At 36.1% G+C, this 15,055-nt stretch overlaps 1 protein-coding gene across 2 annotated transcripts in view; it reads left to right on the top strand.

The window, feature by feature from the left end:
* The window catches only part of LOC145674879 (uncharacterized), a 39,821-nt gene that overhangs the window by 9,298 nt on the left and 15,468 nt on the right, over positions 1-15,055 (top strand). The window contains exon 2 of one of the 2 annotated variants that reach the window (XM_081745122.1): positions 14,568-14,740. The exons of the other annotated variant lie outside the window; for it this stretch is intronic. The gene's annotated coding sequence lies outside the window, so the exon portion shown is untranslated. The remainder of the gene's footprint in view (positions 1-14,567; positions 14,741-15,055) is intronic. 2 annotated transcript variants of the gene reach the window in all.

Raw genomic sequence — 15,055 nt, 5'->3', positions numbered from 1 at the left:
TAGATTAGTTTAGATTAGACGAAAGTACCACCAGTACCAAAACTGCTAGTGGCTATTGAAAAATAGAGTTTCTAAGTTGCAATTAAATCGTCATAATAATTCTAAATGTACAAATTGTCTGCACACTACTAACATCTGTTTGCATTTGATTGCGACTGTAAACTATTAGAAATTAGCGTTACTTACAAACTGACACGCTTCCTTTTCTATAGTAACGATTAATTACATCAACGAACTTCGCTCAACAAAGTGAATTCAGCTAACTGCAGAGAGAGTTTCGAAAGGAGTTATCACCAGCTTTAGACAAAAGGGCTTTACACAGTTCTCGGGTTTATTTAAACTAAATTAGCTTATCGAAATTGAAAATATTAATAGAAACTGAAGAGTTGGAAACCATAATCTATTAAGGATTAGCTACTTTGCGTAATGGATTTAGTTTCTGGTGTTGGTTGAAAATATTTTTACCTCTACTGTAATTATAATAATAGAGATGCAAAAGAGCTGGCCTTTTTCAATGGATTTTTTTTTCCACATATAAAGCCGGCTTTTTTTTTTTGGAAGAAAACCGAAAATTTTGGCTGGTTTCATTTCCATGATTTTTCTCTCTAAATAACTTTCTTACAGTACACACTATAGTTAAATAAGTTTTCATGACCTAAATGCCATATTTCGCTCTAGAATTCACCAACATGATGGATACAGCACATATTCTATGAATTAAAGCTAACATGAAGAATGTATTTGAGGGCAATGAAGTTAACTTTCTTTTAACTTCTGAGTTATTGACATTTTTTCTTCTAGATCATTTCATTTTTAGTCGTCCTGTTTCATTTTTTAACTTAGTACCCTAGGTTCTAGCACATAGTTAAACTTATGTTCTTCAATATATCCGTCAGAGCGTACTTCCATATTTCTGTTATTCAGTAGCCGTACAATGATTTTATCAATAATCTTCCTAATACCATTTTGTACAAAGATCAGTAGCGGATTTAGAAAAGTATTTTGGAAGGATGTTTTCTTATTAATGTTTAATTTTTCTAAAAATTCCTGTTATTTGAGGGGTGTTTGAAGTTTATGAATAAAGGCATAACTAATATTTTGGTTATTTTAGAAATTCCGTATTTTCGGGGTACAGGCTTCAATCTGAGACACACTCCCTACCCTAACCCCCCTTCGTAAATCGGTCATTGCTAGTAGTTAGTAATAACAATTTAAAAACAATAAGAAAGGAAGACGGCCAGGACTCAAAGTACACTCATTATGCCTTCATTCACAGATGGAATTAAGTATAACTTTTGTCAGAATGGTCGAATGCGGGGTTGAATCCTGGACTCCGATAGAAGCACAAAAGCTAACAACTTACTCATGTTCGTTGTGCAGTTGTGCTTGACAACTTATATGACCTGTGGAACCGAACTCTCTCTCTCTCTCTCTCTCTATGGCCTATGGAACCCGAAGGGTCAATGCCGCGTTCAAAAGCTTCATTGACTTTTGTCCTTAGCCAATTCGATCCAGTTTTTACTCTGTATTCCTGTGAGAACAATCTTAATATTGTCTATCTGCACCTAGGTCTTCCTAATGGACTTTTCAGATTTGATTTCCAGTTAAAACTTTGAAAACGTTCCTACTATCTTCCATTCTCTTTACATGACCTGTTCACCTGAGCCTCCTAGACTTGATTACCCTAACGGTATTTGGTAAACCGTATAAATTCTGTAGTTGTTCGTTATGAAGTTTCCGTTATTCCCATTCCCGTTTCTCTTGGCTCCAAATATTCGTCTCGGGATTTTATTTGATATTTTGACGTATCCGTAATTTGCCATACTACGATCTCGGTAAACTTCCATGTATTTAGTTTTCTCTGCATTTACTTATAAACCAATGTCACAGCAAGCGTTTAATAAGGCTTCTGAATTTCTTTCGATTGTTCTATCAGATTTACATCAGCATACGCCATAACCTGGTGAATACCATTCAGCTCTAGGCCCTGGTTACTATCTTTGATTTTCCTTTTAGCGTACTTCGGAACGAAGTTGGATGATATTGGTGATAATTCATCTTGTTTCAGGTCGTTCTCGACGTGGAATCTCATGGACAAGAATTTTCCTACTCGGACTTTGCTCTGGGATTCATTTAAATACATTTAGTGAATCTACCCATTTTTTCCAATAGTCCAAATTCTGTAATAATGTTGCACAATGTTTCCCTCCCGAGTCGTAAGCCTTTCTGAAATCTGTGAATAATTGATGTACCGATGTACTGTATTCCCATTTCTTTTCGAGAATTTATCGAATGGTAAATATCTGGTCGATAGTTGATCGATTTCACCCAAATTCGCACTGATAATCTCCAATAATTTCATCTGCGTATGAGATCAATCTTGCTCATAGTATGTTTGAGAGGATTTTATAGGAAGTTGACAGAAGAGAGATGCCTCGATAATTATTACAATCAGTTTTGTCACTTTTTGTGCGATATGGAACAATGATTGATTCTTTCCACTCTTCCGTAGTTTTCCGTAGTTTTTCTTTCTTTCTTTTTTATAAAGGAGATTTCTGTAGTGATGTGTTGAATTCCTCTTGTTAAAGTTCAAAAATCTTCAGGGCTAGGTGAACCGTAATGATGGTTATATATTCTAGAGCCTAGAAAACCACACGCTCAAATGAAGTGTTTTGGGCATATGATCCATGAACAGAAAATTCGGTACTTTCATTCGTTTGCATGTCCGAAGCACGTGGTAGGTTGTAACAGATAATTACGTGTGTGATCAATGGACGGAAAATTCGTTCGCAATATTCATACAATGTATATGAAAGTTGAAACTTCACTGTAAAATTTCAAGAATGCACATATATAAATGTATTTCTCTCATGTTTTAATTTTATTTTATTTCAAAAAGAGGGTGGGTGATATTTTGAAGAAAAATACTACGTAGTTTTGCTAGTTATTTGTGTATATAAAATAAGTGTTTTTCTATGGGCTAACCCTTTGATAATGCAAAGATTTAGAGTTAACATTGTTTGAAAAATCTTTTCGAAATTCATGGTTTATTTTCGACTTTTTATATTATATCAGCATCAACAACTAATTAAACTACTTTTTGGGTTGTACAGAAGCGAAACAAAGTCTGCTTTTTCAATTTAAGGCAGTTTTTTTTTTAAAAAAAGCAGAAAAGCGAAGCAGAAAGAACTGAGTTTTTCCAAAAAAGCCGTTTTCTTCCGTATACTAACTATTTCGTTATTTGCTTCTTTCTTGTTTGCTTTATTTGTGATTTCTAGAAGGAAATTTAGATATAATATTAGCCATCCTGTAGAAAGTGTTCGCATTCGGGAGTGGATGGAGAAATTCAGTTGGAAGGATTGAGAAGATCAAGTTCCGTAGCCTTGTAACCTTCTCAGCAAGAGAGACTAGTCTAGATTTTTCTATTAATAAAGCGTACTAATAGATTTACAGCCAGAAACTAAATGTTTTCTATTTAGTCCATATGATAGACCAGATGGAATTTAGTTATTCGATGTTTTGCTAGTACATTAGCTTCAGTTATTATATATTTTTTTGAAAATATTTCAAATAAGTTTTTTCTTAAGATACTAGACTCTAGTTCTAAACAAAAGAATGAACACAGTTAAAAATGTTATTGTTACGTTTTAGTGCATATATAAATGAAAAACGATTATAAAATTAGTACATTTATACTGTAAATATCGAAGACAATGTGACAAACATTGTATTTCTGTGATAAACGAAGCGACGGTTCATATTAATGTAATCCGTAATAAATTCGTGCGGATGGTGAACAGATGCGCGGATGATCAACTCCTCTCCTCTGTTTATTACCCTGAGGCATTTATTTCTGTATGTACCTTGAATTTTGTCTCCACCACTAATTAGATCTACTGAAGTGATTGGCTCACTAGAGAACAAAGCCTCCGCCCAGTTGTGGTCGCTGGACGAACCTCTTGTGTTGAAGTTCACTACCATATATTCAACAATCTAATTTACGTCTGAAGCAGTCAGCCCACCAGTGACCATCCCAAAGTTGAAACTTCTAGTCTCAGTTCTTCCTACTTCTATCGTTGAAGGGATATTAGTCCACCGGGCAATAATAAATGATCTACTAAGAAATAAGAGTATATCAATAGCGAAGGAATTATTGCCTAGTGAGAAACTTAAAAATAATATTGTGTGCATTGAATTTAAAATTCCATTTTGCAAGAAACACTAAGAAGTTAGTAGCGGTTGGGAAATTACGTGGACATTTGTGAATACTGTCAAGATGTGAAGGAAGAGATTCAACTTAATCAACGAAAGCTGAGTAAAAGGTACGAGAAAACTTAGCGCGTGAAAAATCTGGCGCAACTGACAAGTTGTATCGATAAAATAATCGCTGAAGATGGAGCAAATTGGGAAATGAAACTGAGGAAGGTTCCATTGTTGAAGATTGAATCGCTACTGATGTGACATTACATTGATAACACAAAATACTATTTTTCTTCAGGATGTTAAATAGTTCATTTTTCATATCGAGTAATAACATGTAGATCTTAAAACGTAACTGCACAAAGGACCCCACTTGGAGTTTATGGAAAACCGTTTTCCGTTAAATTGCCTGGTATTGTAGTATGTTGTGTATTTTGGTCCCCTGATGAAAAGTCTCAGTGGGCACGAATCCCTAAACCTCCACGTTTTGGAGGGGTCCCGCGTAGCGTAGTCGCTAACGATCTCGCCTTTGGTGCGAGCCTGGATTGCATTCCTGGTGGGGGCACTCGGTCGGAAAAGTGTACGCCTTTTCATGCCTGCCATCCTAAATAAGGTTTCCCTGGGTTTTCCTCATTCACACTAGGCAAATGCCGGGGTGGTACCTAACTTATAGGTCCCAGGCCGCTTTATTCCTTCTCTTTCCCCGGATAGTGTGTTCGCCGAGGAACGTCATCCGTCAAACGTGATGGGCTAAATTACCATAGATGCTGACAGCCCAGAAAGCTCAGTCATAAATCCTATCCAGGTTTTGGAGATATCCACTGATTATTATCGTCACTTAAGGGATACGCTCCCGCGTAAGCTGAAAATAATAATTAGGTTGACATTTTATCTGCAAAGTATGAATGAGTGTCACTAGAGTGTGCTAGAGTTACTGGGGTTGCTGATTCCGAATTTGAAGTCAGTTAACTCCCATCAAGGTCATTTGAAGGTCAAATCGAGAGGGAACATTGCAAAAATCTGAACAAAATTACATTAATGTGTTTTGAGCCGCTGGGTCCTATTTCGTTTTCTTCACCCGACAAGGTAATTTCAATGTTATTGCAGGGTCATTTCAAGGCCAAACTTGAAAAGCCGTCGGAAATATCTGGAAAAAAAAATCATAGATAGGTTTTGGTTTTTAAGGTACCTGATTCCGAATCCGTGGTCGGTGTTAATCGAATTTACCAGTAATATTGTCCATTTAGTTCTCCAGTCAGTCATTTGCAGTGTCGTCTTCTCCAATAAAGATTTGTTCCGCATCTCATCTCATCATTCTTGAACTGCAACCTCCAGTATTTCGCCGGAACTGCAACTTCCAGCCTGTTCCATCGTTGTTCCTCCAGCCTGTTCCATAATCTTGTATGTATTGCAGTAGAACTTTACTAGGGTATTTGATTTGTTGTTGATGTCAAGCCTATCATAAACCATAGAACACTGGCTACATGTACACAACAACCTAATATCCTAGCCCCGGACTTACAAGTGCAATAATACCCAGATATTGGATCATTTACTTCCATGGCCGGTAATTCCTCCTCATTCACTGCAAGGCGAATTCAAAGCTGATCGAGTAGCGTTTTTAAATCTTGAAAAGATTCTAAAACGTAAAAATCCTGGCTCAAGCCTATTTCTAATTGTAAAATACCAGTACTTTCATGGTCTAAATAAAGTTTTTTCAACTACTCTAAAATCCTATTTATGAATGTTTTCAGAATTTTCCGACGGGTTTTCAAGTTTGACCTTGAAATGACCCTGCAATAACCTTCAAATTACCTTGTGTCAAGAAAATGACGTAGTCGGATCCAGAGATTCAAGAAACGTTTGTGTACTTTTTTTTTTCAGATTTTTGCAACGTTCACTCTCGATTCGACCTTCAAATGACGTTGAACCTGACGAGGTTAACCGACCTCGGACTCAGAATCAGAACCGCAAAAACCCTAGTATACCCTAGTGAGACTCATTCATACTTTAAAAATAAAATGACCTAATTATTATAGTTTACGAGGGAGTGTATGCCTTTAAGTGACGATAATAATCAGCGAACATATCAAAAACTTGGGGTTTCAGCGATCCGTGCCCATTGAGACTTTTCATCAAGGAACCAAAATGCACAACATACTGCAATACTAGCCAATTTAACGGAAACCGAATTTCCGTAAGCTCTGAGCGGGGTCCTTTTACTAATTTGTTTAAAATCTATGAAAAATAGTGTCGAGAATGAAAATATGGTGTGAGAATCTAGATTAGTGCTGTTATGTATTTAATTATTTTTATATCTTTCTCGAAATTAAACTTTTAAGAATTTACCAATCAATATTTTAAATGTAATTATTGATTCTACTTTCGTTTTTTTTAGAAACAATTGTTATACTAAAAGTTATGTCTCTTTTCAATTTTACAATTTTTCCATCAGGATACGAAATAGATCATAAGGTTTTATACTACTCTTTCCAGTATGTAATAGCTCTAATTTTCTGATCATATACTTATTAAATGATTGAAATAGTATCCTTTCTCAGAATGCTGAAAGAATAATATCATCACGGAAATGACAAATAACTATTTTCTCTCTATATGGACACACAAGCCAGCATTGTATTGTCTTGATTTATGTCAGAATTTTGTTTAGAAATGTGTTTTCCCTTAATACTTAAAATAGATTTGTTACTCCTGACAAAAACGCTGGAGGTGATATTACCTCCACATGTAGCGTTCAGTTGTGAGGTGAGTCATAAAACAAGTATTTCTTACTTAATACAAAGATTACTAGGTAATCACAGAGGTAGATTCATTCACCTATGGCCTGGACTATAAGTCAATAAAAACGCGGCGTAAGAAGGCAGGATTAAAGCTTGTCAATTGAACAATTGACTGTACCATTGGATGTACTATACGAACATTTTCAAGGCAGAGTAAGGGCGCGCAACTGATTATTGAAAATATTAAGCGCGTTAACAACGTGACGTTACGAAATAGATTAAATTCAGAAATATACAATAACGTAGGTAAACGTAGGTGTTATGGAAAGCTCCACAATTTAATAAACGAGGGAGGAAATATTAATATAATGAAAAATGCATTAGCATCACAGTTGCTTAGAGATACAAAAAAGCCGGGTTTTTTGAATAGATGGTTTTTTGCACATAAAAAGCGGGCTTTTTGGGAAAACGAGAATTTTGGAAATTTTGGCTTTTTTCATTTTCATGATTTTTCTATCTAAATAGCTTTCTTATACTATATTCTATAGTTAGATAAGAATTCCATGACCTAAATGCCATATTTCGCTTTGAAATTCACCATCAAGATGGATGGAACACACATTTTACGAATTAAAGCTAACATGAAGAATGTAGTATTTCAGGGCAATTTTAGAGGCTATTTAACTTTATTTTAACTTTTGAGTTATGGCATTTTTTCTTTTCTATATCATTTTAGTTTGTCACCCGTGTTTCATTTCTAAGAGCTTAATAATCTAGATTCTAGCGCAAAAGTTAAACTTATGTTTTTCTATATATCCGTCAAAGCGTACGTTTTTCAATATATCCGTCAAACCGTACTTCCATATTTCTGTTATACTGTAGCTGTGCAACCATTTAGCCTTAATTATCCGGATACAACCTTGAATACTAATTTATACAAATAATCAGTAGGGGATTGAGAAAAGTACTTTGGGAGGGTTTTCTCTGATTGTTTCGTTTTCTAAAATGTCCTAATTTTATTTGGGAGGAGCTTGAAGTTTATGAGTACAGGCATAACTAATATTTCGTTTCGTTTATATATTTACCGATAATCTTCCGAATACAACCTTGGAGATCATTTTATACTGAGAATCAGTGGCGGATTTAGAAGAGTATTTTGGGAGGGTTTTTTTTAATTTTTTTTTTACTAATGTTCAGTTTATTCGTAATTTTTATTTGACGGGAGTTTAAAGTTTATGAGTAAATGCATAACTAATAGATATTTTGTTTGTTTTAGACATTCCGTAATTTTGGGGAACGGGCTTCAGTCCGAAAGACCGCCCCTCTAACCTTCGCAAAACCGTCACTGGTGATAATTAGTGATAATAACGATTTAAAAACAATAAGAAAGGAAGTCGGCCAACAGAGTACACGCACTATTTCTACTTCACAGATGGAATGAAAAAAAGCTTTGTCAAAATGGTCGAATGCTGGGTTGAATCCGGAACTTCCCGATAGAAGCGCAAATGCTCCACTCAGTCGTGTTTGTTGTGCAGTGTATTTATCTTAACTTAAATATATTCCGTAGTCCTTTCTTTTTGGTGGTGATGGGGTGTGGAGAGTTCCGTAATGATGTGAAGGATGTGAGCCAAGAACATGGTAACCAACAAATTTTCAATTGCTGAGTTGTGCATCACCAGATAAACAGCAACACATATCGCCTCGTTTGGTCCTTCATGTATAGTCTTATGTGAAAAATCAGCTTTCCGACTTTCAAAATGAATTGTGCAGCAGAAAATCTTTGCTAGTTATTCGTGTATTTTTTAAAAGAAGTATTTACTTTTAGGGTTGGCTGGTTTACACCAGCTGTTTTTATTCTTTTTTTTAAATAAACAACTGGTTTAAACCAAAAAAAAAAAATAAATAAATAAATAAATAAAAAGAACGAAAAATGCGAAATGGGTGAACTTCATGGTGACGTTTCCACACATCAAACCATCTGGATTAGTTTTATATCCTTTTCACCTTTTAATCAAGGTGTCCCATGTTCAATTCTCGGTTGAACCACAACCCTTCTTTCGTGCGTAAATAAAGTAACCACAACCCTTCTTTCATGCTGTTCGGCTGTAACTTTAAGCGAAAGTCTTCTTGATAACCTCGGTATTACGTAAGGATTTTAAGCCTGAACATACAAAACGAAACCAAATTGTATATTTCTGCATGCCTGAATGCATGTTGTTTTATAAAGGAGCCAAAGTTGCTTAAATATATTGACAGAAATTGGCAAACTTTATCGATTGCCTACGTAGCTTCCAACATTAGCTTGAACTTTCAATGATATGTACGTACTAAATTTGTATTATAATACCTCAGTTTTAGCGTGGCTCCGCGCAGCGTAGTCGCTAACGCTCTCGCCTTCGGTGCGAGCGGTTCCGGGTTCGATTCCCGGAAGGGTCACTCGGTCGAAAAAGTGTAACATGCGTTTTCAGGCCAGCCACCCTAAATGAGGTTTTCCTCATTCACACCAGGCAAATGCTGGGGTGGTACCTAACTTATAGGTTCCAGGCCGCTTCCTTCCCTTTCTCCCGATTGTGTGCTCGTCGAGGGACGTCATCACTCAAATCGTCAAGAGCTAAATGGCCTTAGATGCGAAAAGCCCAGAAGTCTAAATCCTAAATCTCAATTTTAGCGTACTGATTATGATACGCTGACCTTTCAATTTTACATGCAAACAATAACAGGATTTTTCCGTTATTGTTTTACATTTAGAGTAATGACGAGATTTTCCCGATGGCTAGGGCGGGAGTTTCCCAATATAAGAAATTTACTGACCGGACTTCTTTAAGCTTATGAGACCTTTTCCAGCATAACCCCGTTGTTGGATAATAACACCACGGCGAAACAAACGTATTTCTGTGAATATGTAATATAAATACATAAAGCAAAATATCTAAACGAAAAAAAAACATGTTTAAACTCCCCCCCAAAAACGGGTTTTTGGCATTTTCAAAAACAACCATGGTTCTTGCCAACCCTGCTTGCTTTTATATATAGGAGGTTAAAAAAATCTTATATACATTGGTTAATCCTTTGGAATTCATCATGTAAATATGTTGAGAAGTAAAATTGTCTGAAATATCTTATCGAAATTCATGATTTATTTTCGAGGTTTTATATTATTATCGGCATCAACCACTAATTAAATGACTTTTTGTGTTATAGAGAACCGAAACAAAATCTGCTTTATCAATTTAAAGCAGAATTTTGAAGAAAGACCAAAATTTCCTAAGCAAAAAAGCGAAGCAGTAAAAACCGAGTTTTGTTCCAAAAAAGCCGGTTTTTTCCGAGCCCTTGCATCTCTACAGTTGCTGCATTCAGAAGCACACATTATGCGTATTTATGGTTCCACTAACGAAATGAGGCTTCATCTCTAAATGTCAAACGACTAAGAAAATCAGCACCTTCCATGTTCAGCACTTATTCAAGAAAGTTGTTACAGGCAATATTTTCTTCAGACATTAGCATTTGTAACAATTGAAGACGGTATGGTAACAGTTACAGTCTCTTTCATAACATTCTCGACACAGTCGTGGCCGACATACCTAGTTCTTGACTCACCCGTTTTACACATTTTCTGGGACTCGAAATGAAACTTTGCTAATAATGGTTGTACTTGCTCATCTGATACATGCAACCTTTCCTTCTTGTACTATCTTTGGATGTTGTCCAATAGGAGATCACATCCGTATCCCAACAGAAAAGTAACTTACACTCCAATTGCTGCATTAGATCTTGCGAATTTGAAAATACACACGACCTTATCTTCGAAGTTTTTGCCATCTTTACAATTAGCGCCATGCTGCGGCGGAATTATGAAACGCTTGTTTTAAGTATAAAAACTAGGTTACCCTTCCTTTTAAGTATTTATTCCTGTGTTGTTTATGAAAGATGTTCGATAATCATTTAGAAACACTCTCTATATTTGCGAGAACTTATAGTATACGTTCTGTACTATAAGTGTAGAGCGTATAGTATACAGCGTATATAACTTACAGTAAAAACTTTCTTCTCGGGTAGTGTGCTTACCGAGGAATATCATCCCTCTAACGTGGGAGACTTAAGGCCATAGAAATGTGTATAAATACAAGGTAATGAAAAATTTGCCGTTTTTGACATCCCATTAATCATACACTCACAGAAAGAAAACGAAATGACGCACGTGCCTGCAGAGGATCGAGTTAGTCTGACCACCGATCTTCAGTAATAGAGGCGCGTTGCGCACATACAGCAGTCATAGATCGTCCAGTGTAAAGAAAAATGGAGGTATTAAAGCAAGTTTTTCGTGTGTGTTTGTTATATGACTTTAAAGTGGGCTTTGCAGTTGCCGATGAAGTCGCCACATATACCACGCAGTTGCGGAGAATGCCCTGAACACACCTTCAGACATTACTTCCAGAAAATTCGAAATATGAAAGCCTTGTTGATGAACCTCTCCCTGGACGACATGTGATGGATGACGAAGCTCTCAAAGGAGCCACTGAGAAGGACAGTGATATAACGTGCGATGAACTTGCAGAAAGTTTCCATGGTTTTGCTAAAACAGCCAGACTGCACCTACATGAGATAGGAAAGTCATACAAGTTAAGCAAGGGCACCCCACACGTCGGCAGCCAAGAAGAAACAGTGAGTGACAGCCTCTTTGTCCTTCCTCACTCGACACCTGAGCACACCCATCTTTGATCGCTTGCTCACTGGTGACTAAAAGTGGGTAATCTGTAATACTTCCAAGGGTTACCAGACATGGTTATCGCCTCAAGATCGACCTCTACACCCACGAAAGGTTATACTCTTTCTATGGCGTATACTTTCCGTCGCAAGTGGTGAATTACGAGCTCCTTCCACCTGGTCAGACCCATCACTGCTGACTATTCTCAGCAGTGGCAAAGGGTATACCGTGCATTGCGTCAGAAGGAGCCGGCATTAGTGAATTGCAATGGTGTGCTGTTCCTGCCACAACAATGCCAAGCCACACATGGCAGGTGGACAGGTGGGCCCGGGAGATGCTTCATCAACTTGGCTGGGAGACACTGTGCCACGCACCATATATATATATATATATATATATATATATATATATATATATATCGGACCTTCCGCCAATAGATTATACGTTTCATTCTTCGACAACCCCCTCCGTGGGAGATCCTTTGTAAATGAGGAAGACCTGCGGAACTCAGTCACGGACTTCTTTGCATCCACGACCGCCGAATTTTATCACCAGTGTATTAGGCAGAAGTTGCAAAAGGTGTTGGATGCTGATGGAGATTATTTTGAAACCTAAAAGTAGGTACTGTCTTCTGTCTTGCTCTGTGGTTACTTTGTAAAGAATTTTCATATTTCTAGTTTGAGATATGAAGGTTGCTATAAACACATTGTAATCTGTCCATCTTTTGGAAACTGTCTACGTGATCGAACGCGATAACTAACCAATCAGTTCCCCAAAAGAATCTTGTAAATATGAAAATTTCGAGATACCTCACACCATCATTGTATTCGACTCTAACTTATTTAGAATTGTATTGCTTTGTCTACCTCACTTGCTTCATTTGCTTCCGAAGACCTGGAAAATTTTAATATTTATGATATTTTATTACTTGTTGTAATACTGAATAATAAATTTGAGTTTTTAACGTTTTCGTTTAACACCTTAAGTTTGAAATAAGTAAGAATATGACATATTGTCCTTGATAAATACAACTTCACGTTGGGATTTCAACACTTTTAATCTGAAAGTACTGCAAAGTATGCAAATATCCCCTTACCAACATTCATATAATACACATATATAGATATTTTCTGTTTCAAATTTACAGTGACGTTTTAAAATAAATTATCAATCATGTACGTATGCGATTAAAACACCTTGCATGCAAAATATTGCAATGTTTATATATTCCTTTCCAGTTCCAACACTCGCTTTCAGAACCTCCGCAGGTGCCTACTGACTAGTTCACACGCCTTTGTTACACGGAGTTCCAAGTAGCACAGAATCAAATTCATTACTTTGCTTTTAAATCAGTCAGTAACTGTAGGTTGACGTCTCTTTGTTAAGTCTTGTCTTGGTTAAAAAAAAAAGTTATAACTTACATACTCTTTTATGGAGCGGAAACATTGCATCACTATACAAGATTTATCACGAAAGGTACAAATTTTTTGGTGGTAATTTTTATCTTCAGCTGAACGCAAGGTTCTGCTCTAAAGAGTTACGAAAGGAAAACAGTTTGATTTTGGGTAGATGTTGTTATTATTAATAAACGTTGTACATTTATGATTTCTTAAATTACAAATTACAAGATATATGCTTGAGCTGTGGTATGGCGGTGAAGTATCCCAAAGATCTTTCCAAACGAGAACAGGAGGGGCCCAAGTACATAAATGCAACATAAGAGAACACTTATAAATAGATAATAAATGCAAGGAGTCTGAATTCATCCACTTGGTTATTTTGTGAAACAAATTTTACATGTTCAACTCAAATTAATATCGCTGCTAAAATGGGTAGATATGCGAGGTACTCAGTAATACATATGCACATATAGGTGATGTAGTAAATAGTGTTACCACCTTATTGGCATATTTGCATTAAGTCGGACATCCTACGATACCTACTACTTGGGACGTTTGGGAAATTTGGCACTTGACACACTATTTCTGCATCTTACTGATCATGAAGACGAGTTATTACAAACCAGTAGCGGCGGAAGTTAAAAATCTTTGCCCGGGCTGAAGTTAAAAAAAAAAAAAAAAAAAAAAAAAAAAAAAAAAAAAAAAAAAAAAAAAAAAACCGGATAGAGAATAAAGTTCACCGTACGTTGTAATTCCTCCTTCTCTTGAATACAAACTGTGTGAGATTTGACTTGTCGACTCTAGTGAGTTACGCAAAAGAGAATCTTATTTTTAAAAAGTGACATTATCAAATAAGAATTGACCATTATCAATATATTCAAGATGAAAAATATTCATTCATCAGTCGTCGTACTTAGTTAACTGCACTGAAATTCCCATAATACGCTTTCTTCTATACTGGATTATTTCATAAGTTCCTTGAGAAGATCTTTGTGGGAACGAAGAATCATCAAGTAGTTTAGTCTATGTTGGATTATGGTACTCCGAAGATAAGATTTCGTTCTTCATAGAGCCGAAAATAATCTTTCTCGTGTCACTGATGTCATAGGAACAGTAAGGTAAAGCATTGTTTGTTAGCTTAAGTTCCGAAAACAAATCTCTCTTTTGGTTCAGATTTCAGTAAGGCAGCCAGATTTTTCTACACCTTCCGTGATGTTTAAAGAATCACTTTGTTTCGGTTACGCGAGGAAAGTATCTTCAACTGTGCTTTTAAGTTATCAAAATGTGTGTCCTTTGAATGCATTTCTATTAAAGCGGAATATGTGAACAGATTTTTCCATTAGTATTACTAAGGAGCAACTGTTCAATATCCTACAGACAGAGAAAATATAGTCATTAAATCTTCTGATCATGATGTTTAAAACCAAGTCGTAGGCTTCAAAGTATTTTTCAGGGTGCTGAACATGACCAGTATCGTATTTTGCGGTATTAAGTTTTTTTTTTTTTTTTTTTTTTTTTTAGGGATTCTCTGCCGTGGTAATGTAGGATTCAAATTTTCTGCGTTCTCCAGAACATCATAAACTTCAACGTCATTAAGTTTCGACTGAAACGAATGCTTCGTTACTTCTGCTCGCACTTCAGCACTGATTTTCTTTTCTGGGATTTGAACAATGTTCTGTCAGGGGAAATGCTAAGTATGTATATTACACAAGTACTTGTTATTACTTTGGTTCATTCCCATTTTCTCGTACTCGTTTGTACGTGGGATAACATGAGTGACGTTAGGAATAATAAGGTATTTCAAGAGCAAAGGGGATCTATAATTTTTAGTGTTCTCCATTTCTTCAATGGAGGAAGTTCTCTAATCAATCTAAACAAAATGCAGTAGAGAAGAGCAGAAGCTTGTTGAGTAAGCAAGAGCTCTGTTCGACTATAATTGATTCTATGGTGTCGAAAGATCAAGTTCCATTTTTTCTTGTTCATTTATGTATCTGTCACTCACTCGATGG

The sequence above is a fragment of the Thermobia domestica genome, chromosome 18 (assembly GCF_964235325.1).
Source record: "Thermobia domestica chromosome 18, izTheDome1.hap1.1, whole genome shotgun sequence".
NCBI classification, from domain to species: Eukaryota; Metazoa; Arthropoda; class Insecta; order Zygentoma; family Lepismatidae; genus Thermobia; species Thermobia domestica.
Note: the sequence above shows the minus strand (reverse complement) of the source record. Positions and strands in the feature narration are given on the sequence as shown.